At 39.2% G+C, this 16,307-nt stretch overlaps 1 protein-coding gene across 4 annotated transcripts in view; it reads right to left on the bottom strand.

The window, feature by feature from the left end:
- Nucleotides 1–1,518: 1,518 nt before the first annotated feature.
- Nucleotides 1,519–16,307, bottom strand: part of KLHL25 (kelch like family member 25) — a 57,416-nt gene continuing 42,627 nt past the window's right edge. For all 4 annotated transcript variants that reach the window (XM_074234142.1, XM_074234141.1, XM_074234140.1 and 1 more), the window contains one exon: nt 1,519–9,081. The gene's annotated coding sequence lies outside the window, so the exon portion shown is untranslated. The remainder of the gene's footprint in view (nt 9,082–16,307) is intronic.

Below are 16,307 nucleotides of genomic sequence, written 5' to 3'. Positions count from 1 at the left end.
TGTGTGGGCATGACCCATGTGCCAGCACTGGATTCAGCTTCAGGGGGAAAGAAAGTGGGAAAGTAGTGGGGAGCCTTGAGAGGTGCCCCCTCCCACTCCATCCCCACTCAGCTTGTGAGGTATTTCAGACCCTAGTCCTGCTGACCTGGGGATCCTTTAGGTTCTGTCCATCTGGGGATGGGAGGGGATAGGCTGGTGCTTGGCTGATAGGCCCTGCGTGGAGCCTGCTTGAAGCCTACCCACATTTCCTCCCTCCAATTTCCCTATGCCCTGACATACAGTTGGACTTGACTGGAGATTGCCCATCATTCTTCTTTCTATCATCATTCTTTTCTTTCTGGTGTTGACTTGAATAGGTGGCTCCCTGATTGTTGGAGCTGATGGAATCTGTTTCTGGCTTCTATAAGCTCTAAGGGGAGGGTCAGTGAAACAGCATTGTTTGCCTAAGGAACCCAGGATTTACAATATTCCCCATCCTAAGCCTCTGCCATTTCTTTGTTGTCTTCAATGAACAGAGATGGGATAGAAAGGTTAAACACACTACTCTGAGGGTTTAGGAAGGTCTTGGGAAGTGAGTTGCCCTAAATTCCTTTGAAAATATACAGGGGTCCAATAAGATGAATAGAAAAAGAAGAAAGGTAAAATTGGGTCACTATTTAGGGATTATACAAGGGAAGGTTTCCTTCAGTTTTAGCAGTAGGACTTTAGCCTTTCAGTTTTGATCCAATCACCAGTGGCTGAAAGCTAGTTTTAAAAAAGGGGATTATAAAAATCCAATACAGTGTACGTAGTTAAGATATAGGATATACAACTGAGGAAGAACAGGCACCATCTTCTCCTTAGAAGAGGATAATATCTAAGGTGAAACCAAGGAGTGACTATGTGAAGAAATCTCTTACCTGCATGGACATGTCTCAAGCTCCTGTCAGCCAGAGCCAGTTTGACCTAGATAGGAACACATTCAACTAATGTATCTGAATGCAACTGTACTCACCAGGTAAGTAGCACAGGTAAGACTGGAGGTCAGGAGGACTCATAAGTGCCCTTTCCTCCCTCCTAGGTGCTAATCATTATCTAATTCCTTCTAGGTACCCAATCCTGCAGATTTGTAGCATGACAGGTCCAGAGCTCAAAGGCTGACCAGTCTAACCCCTCATTTTATAGATGAGGGAATTGAGGTTTATTGAAGAGATGTGTTTTGCTCCAGATCCTTCAGGTCTAAAAATATTCCTATACATACAATGTACATACATAGTATAAGCATATATATATATATATATATATATATATATATATATATATATATAGAGAGAGAGAGAGAGAGAGAGAGAGAGAGAGAGAGGGGGGGGGGGGGAGAAAAGATATATAATATACACACACACATGCAAATATATAACCACAGGCATATATACACCTACATCATCACAATCCAAATATGAACACATGTGCTTACACATACATATTTGTGCATTATATATGCACATACATATTTATTTATTTATACATATATGCACCTCTGTATTAAAGGTGGAACCCAGTACCTCAAGGGCAGAGTTAACCTCATTTATAGTGCCATCTCTTCCTTGAAGCCTTCCCAAATTTCACCACTCCTAGTTGATAATGATTTTGAAATGTTCTTTGTCTGGATTTCTCCTTTATCCCTCTCTCATTATACCTTGTAATATTTTTTATTTCTATGCACATCTTGTTTCATAAACTCCCATTCTCATATGACCTTAAGCTTGGGCAAATTTCATATAGCCTTTTTTTTTCCAGATTTCTATTTCCATAGTTGTAAAAAACAAGAGATAATCTCTTATACCCTAAGGTTGTCATGAAGCATTAAATAAAAATAGAAATTAAAGATATTTGTAGATGAAAAATCATCACATCCTTCTTTTGGCAAGGTGAGACCCAGAACTTTTTACCATATGCTGAAGAATTCAAGGAGGGACAAGACACATTTCAGTTTTGCTGTCGGGTGTGGGGGGAGCTTACAGAAGAGAAAAGCTGCTCTGTCCAAAAGCTTTCCAAAGGAAGACAGAAGGTCTGACTGGGAGAAAGCTGTCACTTTATCCCATCCTGGGAAAACCAACTGTACTCAAAAAACAAATAATTTTTTTCCTCAAAATTAATTGTGGATGGAGCAGGATAACCTGGGAATTAAAACAACACCAGCAATTGTAATAGTACTTATTTATCAAGGTTTCCAAATTGTTTTTCAAGTGTTATCTCATTTGATTCTCACTGTAGTCCTAGGAGATAAGGGTTATTATACCCATTTTATTTTATTTGTTTTTTTTCAAGAAATGGGGTTAAGTGACTTGCCCAAGGTCACACAGCTAGGTACTTATTAAGTGTCTGAGGTTGGATTGGACTTCAGGTCCTCTTGACAGGGCTGGTGCTCCATCTACTGTACCATCTAGCTTCCCTATACCCATTTTATAAATTAGGCATAGTGAGGCTAACTAAATCTGAGTCACATATTTAGTGCTTGAGACTGGATTTGAATCTCCATCATCCTCACTTCAGTGTTCTATCCAGTGAGCTAGGGAATGATCTCCATTGGGCCCTCCCCACCCCATTTAACCCCCAGCAACAACTTGGAATTGCCATTGCCAGCAAGATAACTTTACAAGCCACACTTATTAAACAAAATTACTTTTTTAAAAAAGCTTTTCTTTTTCCCATTATATTTTATAGTTTTAAGTGTTGAGCAATTGTTCTACAGGATAAAATAAGCCCAGGCTTGTCATTTCAGTCTTTCCCATAGGTATAGGATATGTCATTTGAGCACTGGGAAACTCTCCTGGGAAGTCATCTGGAAGCTGGCAGTTTCTCTACTACTCCGCTTTTTCCTGCTCCCACCTCCAGCCGGGCAGAAAGTGCCTGTTGTTATATTAAGTTCATTCCCATTCAACAAGTACTTGCCTGGTGCTCACTACATCATTCTAGACAAGGTACCATGCAAGAGACTAGGGAAACAAAAAGAAAAATAGGACAACCCTGAATGACTCCATCGTCTAATGGAGAATAGGAGTTTATGAAACAAGATGTGCATAGAAATAAAACATATTACAAGGTATAAGGAGAGAGGGATAAAGGAGAAATCTAGACAAAGAACATTTCAAAATAGAAAAATCATTATCAACTAGGAGTGGTGAAATCTGGGAAGGCTTCAAGGAAGAGATGGCACCTCATCTTAAGGTTGAGAAGAATTTCAAGAGAAATGTATGATTCTATGATTGGTTCTCCTCAAGCTACAGGGAACAGTCTATTCAAATCAGAAATGGAATAGGTTGGGTAAAACTGGGAAAAAACCTAATGGTCTAATCTGACTAATCTGACTAAAACAGAAAGTATATAATGGAAAATAGTGTGAAATAAAGTTGGATGGTAGACACCTACCAGATTATGGATGAACTTAAATGTTAGGCTGAGAAACTCACATTTTCCCCCAATAGATAGCAGAAAACTACTGAAATGTTTTGAATAGGAGAGTGGCATGGTTAGGCTTGTGCATTAGCAAATTCATTTTGGCAACTGTTAGGAGGGATTGTGGAGGAGAAAGACTGGAGGTGGAGAAACCAGTTAGATGTAGCACAGAGAAGGAGGCTATTAGGGACTTAAATAGGCTGGGGATAGTGACAGCAAAGCGAAGGGATAGATACATCTTTATGTACAGTAGAGGAAAACTAGGCAGGACTTGGCAATGGATGGAAGGCTAGTGATGAAGTAAAGGGAAAAGTTAAAGATGACTCAATAGGTCTTCTATCCAGATGGAGAGTAGCACAATTAATAGAAACAAATGCCCTGGGAAGAAGGCATGCTTATCAGGCATAAAATTTTCTTGTAGTGGCATTCAGGGGAGAGAGTGGGATTTCATTTAGGAATTATCCAAATATTTAGAAATTGAAAACAGGAATAGGTTATAGCATGTCAAGGGAAAAATATAGAAAAAGAAATGAATATGGCTAAGCACAGAGCCTTAAGAGAAAGCAGCTTCTATCAGGGGATAGGAGGTTAAAGCAGCAAGAGAATAAGTGGGAGTAATTGAAGAGGTAGGAAAGCCAGGAGAGGGCACAGAAGCCAAGGCAGGAGAAAATAATGAGAATTATTATTAACAATAACTCACCATTTTATAGTTTTATGATTGTCACAGTACTTTCCTCCACTCCAAACAACATAGATATTATTGTCTCCATTTCATAAATGAAGAAACATTATCAAGTGGTTAAATGAATTACCCAAAGAGGTATGTGAAGCAAAATTCTAATTCAAGTTGCCTAACTTTAATTCCAGTACTCTAGAAACATCAAGGATGATGATGGACAAGGGGTCATTGCTGACTTGGATGTGAATAATATCAGTAGAATCAAGTTATAGAAACCTGATTTTAAGAGGTTGAAGAGTGAGTGGATAGTGAATCTTCTTTCTGGAAAGTTAGCAGTGAATTAAAAATAACATCAATTTTAAAATAAATTAATTTAAGAAATAGACGATCAGATTATTGAATGATGTTTTTAAATGGAGTAAATGAACACTGGCATAGGTAGAGGAAAGGATTAAAATGAGAAAGGTAGAGAGAATGATGATTGGAGCAAGGCTCTGGATAGATTGAAAGAGAATGAAATCAAAATAGGAATAGGAAGATTAGCAAAGGCGACTACTTCATCCTTTTAGCCTATTATGAAGAAATGAGAGAGCTCATTCAAGAATATCAGTCTTGGGGCGTCTAGGTGGCTCAGTGGATAAAGCACCAGCCCTGGAGTCAGGGTTCAAATCCAGCCTTAGACACTTAATAATTACCTAGCTGTGTGGCCTTGGGCAATCCACTTAACCTTGAAAAAAAAAGAATTTCAGTCTTTTCAATAAGGAAAGATTTAGAGAACAGGATGGGGTAGAGATATAGAGCCTTGAAGTGAGAAGCTTAGAGCGGTCACTATGGGGACCATGATAGGAGATCAGGCAGAGATTAGCAAAAATTTGGCCACATAGTAATCACATACACAACTGATATTAGCACAAACCTGAAATGAACCCAGTCATTAGGGATATATGACTTTCTCCAAAAGTGCATAGAAGTTAAAGAGGAACAGATAATAGTGGCAGCTCATGGTTGCAGATAGTAGGCTATTTAACAGTAGAAAGACAAGGACATGGCATTCATAGAGGAAGGTCAGTGTCTCATTGAAATGTTTGTGATTAAAGTAGAATCCCTCCTATCTGTTGTATAGGAACAACAGTTTTCTTCCTGATTTCCATCATTTGGACATTTTTGATATGGTCTAATTCTCACTGCTCTTGACTCCCCTGTATCCCTGTGAAACTTTTTCATCAAGAAAGGTAGCAGAAGATGCCTTTTTTTCACACCCCAGGAAATAGATGCTTTCATCTATGGAGGAGTTCCTGTTACACTTTTGACAAGTGAGTTCTCAAGTCTGTTGCCAAACTTCAAGTCAAGTCTCTTCCTTTACCCTGGACTGTTAAGGAGGCCGAAACAGATTGAGCTTTTGATCAGTAATGTAGTGATTTTCCAATTAAGGTCCTCCTCAACAGAGCAATTTGAAAAACCCAATTTTGGTTTTTGCAAGGCAATGGGTTTAAGTGACTTGACCAAGGTCACACAGCTAGGTAATTATTAAGGTCCTCCTGACTCTAGGGCTGGTGTTCTATCCACTGTACCACCTAACTCCCCCTGAAAAACCCAATTTTGAATTGACCAACTTTCATATCTCTTAGTTTTTCCATAGTCAAGAGGATTAAGAGTTGTATGCTATCTTTTAGGAAGAACTTTTAAAACCTAGCACAAGTCCAGAGGTGCACAACCAAAATGAGATAAATCATCTAATATATACAGTTGTCTGAAAAGAGAAATAGGCAGCATTGGGAGAAGACAAACTCTGTCAGTAGAAGACTTAAAGCCATCTAGATAAAGGTTGGGCTTGTGTTGTAATTTGTGCTTCAGATAGGAATTAGATGACCTCTTGAGTGTTCCTTCCAACTCTCAAGTACTGGAATTTTGAGAAGAGGCAGTTTTAGTCACACCACTAGAATGATCTTTAGAGACTTAAATTCCAGCTACCTTTATTTTATGGTAAAGAAACTGATACCCAGAGAAATTAAATGACTTGCCTGGGACCTTATAGTTGATGGTCTCTAGGTGGTTCAGTGGATAAAGTGTTGAATCTGGAGGCAGAAGATTTGAGTTCAAATATGAACTCAGACATTTACTAGCTGTTTCAAATCACAACTGCTTTTTCCCTCAGTTTCCTCATCTGTAAAATGGAGCTAATAATAATAGCATATACCTGCTATGGGTGTTGTGAATATTAAATAAGATTTGTAAGGCATTTAAGCAGTGTCTGGCATATAGCCATAAATAATTATTTATTGTTTTTTTTAATGGCAGAGCTGGGATATAGCCTGTGTGAAGATCTAAATCTGGAATGGAATGTTGAGTGAGAACAAGAGTTTTCTTCTCAATTTCCAGCCCCACACTCTTAACTCAAACATATTGACCCATTTAGACCCTATGCAAGATTCAACTCTCCCTGCTCTTGACTTCTGAAACCCTTCTGAACCCTATCTTATCAAGAAGGTGGCAGAAGGTGCCTTTGTTCTTACCCTCTGGAAAACGGACAAATTATCACAGAGGAACCAATGGAGAATGCAAGACTTGCTGGAGAAGTAACCAGTGTTAGATTGTTGTGGTTTGCAAGAATTCCCCATCATACCCCTGGGAAAGATTGAAGTAGTTCAGTCAGGTCTACACATTTGATTTCTGATTTACCTTTTTTGTTGGTATCAGAACTTTTATGTTAGCAAACAAATGCCTTGATTTCTCTATTTTTGACGGAGTGTTGCCAACGGTTTTGAAAGCAAGGGAGAATAAAGCTCCTAGTGACTGGACTGTCAGGGTGCTGCAGGTTTTTGGAGCAGATAAACTAACTTTCTCTTCTCATTGTCTCCTCATTCTGAGTATCACCCCCCCCCATACATACACATTCCTAGTACTTTAAGCAAATTCTATTTCCACACACTCATCTCTTCTCACCCCCAAAAAGCAAAGCATTTCCTTTAATCTTTTATTGTTAGAAAACTGGGTAAAAGCTACACAATTTTCAGTAAACCAACAGAATTGTCTTTTGTGCATATGAAGGCTGTGTGTGAGGAGTCTGTGTGCTTTTCTCAGCTAACCAGCAATAATGAAGTCAAAGGGAACTGTGAATGTAGACTCAAACCATCCCATCCCTCTCAAGAGCCATGAGTAGTGTTCTTCCAGATCAACTTTCTCTCTCTGGGCCAGAGTAGGATTTGAGCCCTGCAGGATATTGTCTAGACCCTTCTCCATTATGTAACAAACAGTGGAGATTGCACCTCTTTCCCTGGGAATGTGGAATGACCTGTCTTTGACAAGACAATTCTTGAAAATCTAAATTCATTGACTCATAGAGGTGATGGAATCATTCATGCTAGAGAGCTAAGTGGGTGATGGAGAAAATCTTGGAACTCAGGAAAGCAATACAGCATAAAAAGACCAATGATTCACCTAACCTGCTGTTTATCCAGTAAGAGCAGGAAACTCAAACTCAATGGCTAGGCAATCCTGATTAGTAATCCTACTTTGCAAAGAGAGAAACTACCAGATGAGGCTGGCAGGAGGGCCAGGGGAATAAAAGCAATGTTTTCCGAAGTTACTGCATTGTCATTTTGGGCCAGACTAATAGAGTCAGCATCACATTGGCAGATGGTTAACAAGCCACGCACAGTTCTCTCAATGGTCCCACTACAAAGCTGCAATCTGGGGATGCAATAGGATTCTGTGTGCTTCTGAGTCTCTTGCAAAAACGAAGAGTTGTTCTCCTTTAGTTCAGCACCACTTGGTCTGGACAAGCTTCAACATCATTAAAAGCAGATTTGTTAATCGGTGACATGAGCTGGAACTGACTCCTAAGTATCAGATGGTGGTTCCTGCCAGACATGAGGGCCTGGAGCGAGGACATCAATGACTTAGGAGGCCTGGCAATTCTCTTTATTATCACTTTTATTTGCCTCTTTCCTGAGCATGTGGAAGGGGGATGGGTGGGAATCAGGCACATCTTCATGTGTTAGCACTAAGACCTACCTCTGTCTCAGAGCCAATGGGGCAGGGAAGACATCTTTGAGACTTTGGGGAAAGAGTACGAGGTGACTCAGAGAGAGGCTCTATTCTTGGGCTTGGGATGATGCCATCCTAAGGCTGGCATTTTCCACAAGCTAAGCTACCTCTTTGGTCAGAGGTTGAACACTAAATGGTGATCTTCACACAACCCTCCCCATTAGGCCTCTGTCTTCTTTCTGATAGAGCCATGACTCCCTGAACACCTTGAGTTCAGAAGCTTTCTCCCCAACATTGCCCCCGTCCTGGGCAACTTAGTGTGTGTTGCAACTGAAACACTTTATCCAAGTTAAAGGATTTGAAATAAGGTTTAAAACATTTCTGATTTAGCAGGTTCTGGGGCTAATATTAGGCTGTCGAGCTCAGAAGGAAAGGACAAAACTTAGTGCAAAGTACTGGAGGCCACACACCTTCCACAGTTCCCATGTTCTTCTGGTTCGCCTGGTTCACTTCTCTCCCTCTATCAAGATGCTGATGCTTGTTTCCCCATCATCCTCAAAGGGTTTGTGGTGGCAGGTTATGTTGTGTTAAACAGACAAGCAAGTATGTAGTTCTTTTCTATAAATGAAATTCCACCCCCCCCTCCAACATTCTCCCTTGGCCTCTATCTCCCTAATCAAACTAAAATTGTAACTAAAATTGCAACTAAAATTGCTCCTTGGTCCCAACAGCTTCTCTTTTCTTGTTCAGAACTCCAGAGCTTTAATTATCTGGTGGGCCGAAGGGCAATATCCCGCTATTTCCTCCCCATCCTGGGCATTACTCTTGAGCATTCCAATTCAGTCTTCTAGATGCAGGAGAGTTCAGACGAGGAAAGCATGATGAGTTGTCCTAAGGCTACCTGAGAGAGACCAGGGCCAGCTACCTCCATCATGGTACAGGCTGCAGCCAAGAAACAGGGCCAAGCATGGTGACAGCATCTGGGGAGGAAAGTCAGAGAGACCTCATTAAATCCCACATCACGAAGATGCTTTCCAATCCTCTCCTCAGAGAAAATAAGCTTAGGTTTATTCAAATGATCGTTACTAAAAGCTCTAGAGGAGGGGTGAGATAATCAAGATAATCAAGAGAGAAGTAAAGAGAGTTCAGGTTTAGTTGCCAGGGTTTGCTTCTACAATCCTCAAGACCACTCACATCTGACAGCTTCTTTCTACTTATAGAAAGTTCAGGACCCTTATCACAGTCCAGAACTACTGCAATAGCTAATTGATCTCCTCCTGTTCTGTACAAAGCTATCAAAATACATTCCAAAAGTTACAATTGAACCATGATACTTCCCTGCTTGTACTGCTTTGGCTTCCTATTGCCTCTGGAATAAAATATAAACTTCTCTATTAGGCTTTTAAATCCCTTTACATTATGGTCCCAATATCTCTGCACTGTACAGTCCAGCCAAAATGATCTTCTTGCTTTTCCCATCTCCCATCTCATCACTATGGCTTTTGAACTTGCAGTTTCCCTGGTTTAGAAGACATTTCCTTAGTTTCACCTCTCATAATCAGGTTTCTATTCAAGGCTGAGCTCAAAAGTCTTCTCTAAAATGAAGTTCTATCCCTCTTTGACATCTAACCCCTTCCTTCAAGGTCCTATGTGTTCCCTTTCATGAAGCTGGAAGGAATTCCTTCCTTCTTCCTTCTCATGCTTTTTTTTTTGGATTATAGATTTAGAGATAGAAGGAATCTTAGATATCATCAAATTTAACCACTTTGTTTTACAGTTGAGGCAACTGAGAACTAAGGAGCTTAAATGATCTTTTCCCAAGGTCACATAGCTATTAAGTATCTGAGGCAGGATTTGAACTCAGGTCTTTCTGACTCCATGTCCAATGTTCTATCTATGACCCTACTTTCCATGTATTTTCTAACCTATTTGAATTATTTGTGTGACTACCTTATCCTTTAATTATACTCTAAGTCTCTCTCAAGAGCGAGAATTAAGACTTTTTTGACTTACACTAGAATGTGCTTTAGTGTTTAAGTTAATTTAATTTAGTGTTTAATTTGAAAGTTTGAATCCTCCTTTCTTTCCCACGAGGACCTTTGAAAAAAGTTGCTCTGCCCAAAATGAAAGTCAGTAGACTATAAAGCCTCTACTGTTCAATCTATATTGGTAAATAGAGTCCCTCACATTCAGGAAATCAAAAATTGAGGCTAAATAAACAAAATTCACTGGGGGGGGGTACAAAGGTAACAATAGAAATAGATGGCCATCCTCAAAGAGGTCAATAGCTTTTCTCTCTCAATTCGGAGGTTAAGGGATACACTTCACTTTGAAGATGGGACAGAAACTGCTAGCCATTCATTAGAGGGCAGCAAACAAACACCGTATGGGAGAGCCCTAATAACTAATTCGGTTCATCTGAAGGTGACATTAGAACTTGGAACCCAGCCTTCAGAAGTAGGCTTTTAGTAACCATGTGGTAAAGATTTTGGCCAGCAAAACTTCCCAAGCACTATCATATGACCTTGCTTTCACAGTGCAAAGAAGTAGATTAAGAAAACAGAGATGTGACTTCCATTCAGAACATGGGAGCAAGGGAAAGAAAGCAGATGAAGGTAAGCAATAAGACAATGAGAAGGAATGTTTTTAGCTGGAATTACTTTGTCAGCAACTCAGGAAGAAGAAACGTAGACCTGTACAGCAGGCAAGAGGGCCAGTCACCATTCTTTTATCACTTCTGGGGCAGGGGGTCCTCAAGCACAAGTCAGCCCTGAGAAGACTGTGAGCCAATACATTTAAAAGTCTTAGGTAGCCAAAGCCTGGGAGTTTCTGCCCAACTCACAGTGTGCTGAATTGCTCCCTGGAAAAAGGGACCTAGTGCATCACAGCCAAGGGGTATGAATTACTGGGAAGGGGACTGGAAACAAATATGCCTTGAATTCTCATCAAGGTGTCTCAGAATCATAATTTGCTCAGCTTTTTTTCCATCACCCACCTCACCTCTCACTTTTCTTCTTCATGAAACATTTCTGATCTGAATTCCTTTGAACTTTTCCAAATACCGTTTTATTTTATTTTTTTTGTTTTTTTGCTTTTAGAATTTTTGTTCTATTCAATTATCTATCAAAACCCTTCCTATATAAAACCCCTAGACCTTAGCATTAGGATTTCTTGGTTCCTTTCTCAGGAGAGTCCTTGCTACAACTTTGTCATTGAATCACAGATGATCCAAGTGACTTCAGAAGTCACCTAGTAAAACACCTGCCTGAGAAACAATCTCCTTCATAACATTCATTTACCAAAAAAAATCCCTGTATCATCTCTAGGCATGAGAAACTTACTACTTCTGTAGGCAATCCATTTTCCTTTTGGACAACTATAAGCATTAGGGAATTTTTCCTTACAGAGAGTCCAAATCTTCTTCTCTTTAGCCAAATTAAGCAAATCGAATCACTCCTCTACATCACAGACTCTTAAATGCTTGAAAGCAATTATCTGTCATGCTCTCCTCCCCCTCTAAATACTGTCTTCTACCTGCAAAGTACTCTCAGGTCCTCCTGTTGACCCTAATATTGCATGGTTTTCAATTCCCTTATCATTCTTCTCATCATCCTTTAGACGTTTTCCAATTTGTCAATGCTCTAATTCCTCAAATTAATACATTTTTGTAGATTATTTTAATACTACCTTTGCCTTGGAAATAATATTTCTGCTCATCAGCCTCAGATGGGATCAGTTACCATATTGACACATATTGAATCTCTAAAACTCCTATGTCTCCCTCATCCTGTAACTATGTAGATGATTCCTTGAAACCAAGTTCAAGATTTAAATTTGGACTTAAATTGAGCTGATCCATTATCTAGCCCAATATGGTTAAACACATTGTGGCCATGTACTGACTTAGAAAATAAAAAAATTAACATCATCCATGTTGTATCTATTTTTATTTCCTATGTTTAACATTTCCCAGATGGTACCACAAGTTTCATAACTCTGTTGTAAACTGAAATAATCTTTTTGGACCCTAATTCTAATATCTATCATGGTGGATGGTCTTCTTAGCCATGTGCTTTGAGAAGCCTATCATCTATGTGTTGTCAGTCTTCTTTAATATAATGGGACCAAAAATGCAACTTCTTGTGGCAACTGACTACAATCATTTCTCCAGCTAGATAATTATCATTAATGATTAATTATCATTTTTAGGGATCCAACTGTTCAACAAAATTAACCTATTATAATCCAGTCAATCTCTCTATCTTGTCCACCTGACTATCACAAGAGATTTGGTCAAATGCCCTCCTGAGCAATTCATGTATATAACATTCCTTTGATCTACCAGCTTAATAACCAACGATCAAAAAAATGGAAAGTTAGCCTGGGGTGTCTTGTTCCTAATGACCCTCTTGCTGAATTGTAGCAATAACTGCTTCATTTTCAAAATGCCTACAAACCATTTCTATATATTCTAGAATTTTTCCAGGAATTAAAACCAAGCTCAATAGTATGCATTTGAAGAATTCATTTTCTATCCCTTTTGAAACATCAAGACAAAAGTTGTGCATCTACTACTTTATGACATCTCTTTCATTCTCCATAATTGCTCAAAGATCAGTCTTATGAAGCTAGGCTGCTCTTAATGCCTGCAATTTCAATATCCTTCAGTGTAGTTTGTTCAGACTCAGAGGCTTGAACTCATTAAGTATTTCTATCCCATACTTTCCAGTTTTTAATCCTCCCTTCATTAGAGAGATTAGAGTGGCTCATGTTTGAGAATCTGTACAATGAATCCAAACTATGAAATACTGCAAAAGTCCATAACAACAATCTTCTTGTGGTGATATAAGGGCTTTCTGCTCAGGTACAATTTGGATAAGTGACTTCTGAAATCATTTTTGATTCTGATATTCTAGGATTTTTTGACAAAACTATAGAAAGGAGGTCCCAAAAGAGAAATTGGCTCAGACACAAATCATCAGAAACTACTCTTTGGAAGAATCAGACTTAAAAGTACCTAAATGGCCATCACTGGTAGAGAAAAGTAGATTGCAGTATATTACCATGTTGTCTTAGACCATAAGGGAACAGAAAAGAAAGCAGGCTAATAATGTAAGGGGAAGGATGGAAAAAAGTTTGAGTCTCTGCATTTTGAGAATAACACAGAAAAATTGGAGAGGGTCAAAAACAAAAGATCTATGCTTTGAAATTAAACATGGTTGCTATTCAACCATCTTAATCTGTTTAAGTGTATGTGGGGGGGAGGGAAATTTGGGGAATCAAATTAAATAATTTTGTACAGTATGTTCCCAGCTCAAGGATTCTGTGGATTATTCAGGACCTATGCTCCACTTTCCTTTGCTACAGAACAGAATAAAACATCCTAAATAAGACCACTCCCCTTTATATCGCTTGTAGTCTCTTCAGTCTGAGACCAGAGTAGGCTGAAAGACAATTAGTAAATGCATGTTCTCCAGGCTGCACCAGCCTGTGGTCTCTCTGGGGAAAGAGAAAAGGTTGAGGAAGAGAGAGAGAAAGAAAGAGAAATGAGAGAGGAGAAAAGAAGAGGGGAGCAAGATAAGAGATGGGGAAAGAGAGAGAGAGAGAGAGAGAGAGAACAAAAGAAACTGGTCAGTCATGATAGGCTAGCTCAGATATGGCTTGGCCGACCACTTTTACTTAGCCAACTTGAAGGCTCCAATCTGCTACCAAAAAAATTGGCCACCCATTTTTATTCCTGGACCCACCTCCCTCCAAGGTTTCTAAGTAACCTTCAGAATATTACATTTGAAAGAATGTTAGATAAGTCAAGATCTCTTTTTGTCTGAAATTCTCCACGGAAACAAGAAACTAGGCTGGTCACAGTTTTATCTCAACAAGGAAATGAAAGGTGGGGGTATGTTGGGGGGGGATTCAAAATTACTGGGAGTGGGAAAAGGAGAAAAAGAAAAGAACAAAACTGTTTCTATTCTGCTTAGGTTTTTATGAAGTGAAATTCCCTTTCTTTAACACAGTCAATCTCAAATTTGGGGACCTGGACCATCTCTCCCTACACTATGGGTGTATCCCTTTAAGGGACTCAAAAGCTTTGTTGGGTTTGATTTAATAGCTGAAACATCAGCTTCCATTTAGAAGCAATCCCAGCATAAGTGAGATTGCTTTTGTTGGCACAAAGGTTTCAGCATTCTGGGATGGCAGCAGCGACCAGCTCATTGAGAAAATTAATTTTTCAGCTCAGGATGGCTCCTGAGGCATGGCCTTGTGACCCAAACTGAGAATGATGGAGTCTTCACACTGTTAGTTGCAATATTTAATAGCTGAGTGCCAGTTAATTAGATTAGTTGAGCAACTGTGACAGATGCTAGGCAACAACAGAGCTGAGGGGAATAAAGGGAAGGGGGGGGGGGAGAAAGAATAGCCATTATCATTCAGAGCATGGAGAAAGGGAGGGTAAATCCAAATTAACCCTATCCAATTCAGAGATGGCCAGGAGCTAAGCCTAGACACCCCAAACTGGATTTTTCCTAGAAATTCTTGGCTGAAAAGCAGTGATTTAATACAAAGAAAGAAAGGGGGAAAGGGAAAAGAAAAGACCAGCAGGGGACAGGGTGGAGGAATGTTCCTCTACTCTGGGCCAACAGCATCTCATCTGCTGCCAGCTGAACATGAAGAAATAAATGGCATCTCAGGCTTTGAGAACGCTGCTCTGAAATCAGAGGTCTTGGCCCAATCTGGGTCTTGCCACTCTCTGGAGTAAAAAAATTATAATAGAGAAGCCTGGTTTCATGGAGACTGGGTTTCAATTCAGATTGTTGGGACTCATTGTGTACACGCACATAAACAAACACAAGCAATCATTCTCTTAAGATGATCCTTCCATCTCAGTATCCTTGAGTGCTGGTGGGAGGTAGCTCCCTGTGTTTTATGCTTTTAAAACTATTTGTCGCTAAGCAATCCAAAAAACTTCACCAGACTTCCAAAAGGATCCTTTGACACAAAAAAATCTTCCCTTCCATAAAATTACTCTAAAGTACAGTTGCTCCTTTTATTTCTTACATTTTCCCTTTGCAGTTCTCTGACATGCTGCCTTTCATATTCAGGAATCCAAAGATTCATTCTCCTGATAAATGGGAGATAAAGAATTAGACCCACACCTCTCATTTGGCAGCACTCCTATCCATCAAGATGATCAAGTTTGGACAACCTATGAACATAAGTGAAAACATATTTGAAACAGAAAATAAGATTCCGATTCCTGGTAATCTATTTAACATCTTGACACAAAATCCTCAGCTTTAATCCCAAAGTCTAAGTATCAGATTTGGAAGGATTTTGTTTGTTTATTGCTTTCAGTTTCCTGAGTTTCCCAAAACAACTCAAGAAATCAAAGACTCAATTTGTCCCCAACCAAAGAATTTAGAATTTATCCTTCTTTAAGTCCATCTTTCTAATATCTCATCTATTTCCCTTCAGGAGTCTACCACATGTCTCTCAAACAAAGGTTTTATATTCCCATTTACATTTCTCTCTTTTTTACATGATTTCTAATCCTCTTTGCTGAGTTGGCTTGAATCTCTCTTCCCCCTGGATGACTTCCCTCATGACCTCAACCCATAGTGATCTTTCTGTTTTTTGTATTTCTGTCCATTCCACTCATTTAACCCTAATTAGAGAACTGCCCTGGTTATGTTTTTATATGAATGTGAGACAAAGTAACAACAGAGGCAACAAAGTATATTGAAAGAAAGACCACTAATCTCTGCTAATTACATCATCACTCAATGACTCAGTTTTCTTCCTCTGTGAAATGGGGATAAGAATTTACATTCTGCTTGTCACAAGGGATTCCTATTGAGATAAAAAAAGGTTCCTGGGAAGGGATGGGAGGACATTTCACATTCTTCCCATTTTTCTGGGAAGAAGCTGTCAGTCTAGACTCTGATGATGATGTACCTAGAAGGATTTCTTCCTGAATTGGAAGAAAAAAGGAAGACTGCCTTGAAAGCTGAAAATCCAGGAAGACTGCCTTAAAAAAAAGCTGAAAATCCAGGGCCTATGCAGGACTAAGAGAGAAAGAACAACAAGAAAAGGTATCCAGTAATTCATATGGGAAAATAATTCAGAAAAGAATAAGGGAATAAGGAACAATTTTTATATACCAATATAGATAATGAATAACAAATTGAATTTGAAATATTTGACAAAT

Source organism: Macrotis lagotis, chromosome 4 (assembly GCF_037893015.1).
Source record: "Macrotis lagotis isolate mMagLag1 chromosome 4, bilby.v1.9.chrom.fasta, whole genome shotgun sequence".
Lineage (NCBI taxonomy): Eukaryota > Metazoa > Chordata > Mammalia > Peramelemorphia > Peramelidae > Macrotis > Macrotis lagotis.
This window is presented reverse-complemented; position numbering and strand designations above follow the sequence as displayed.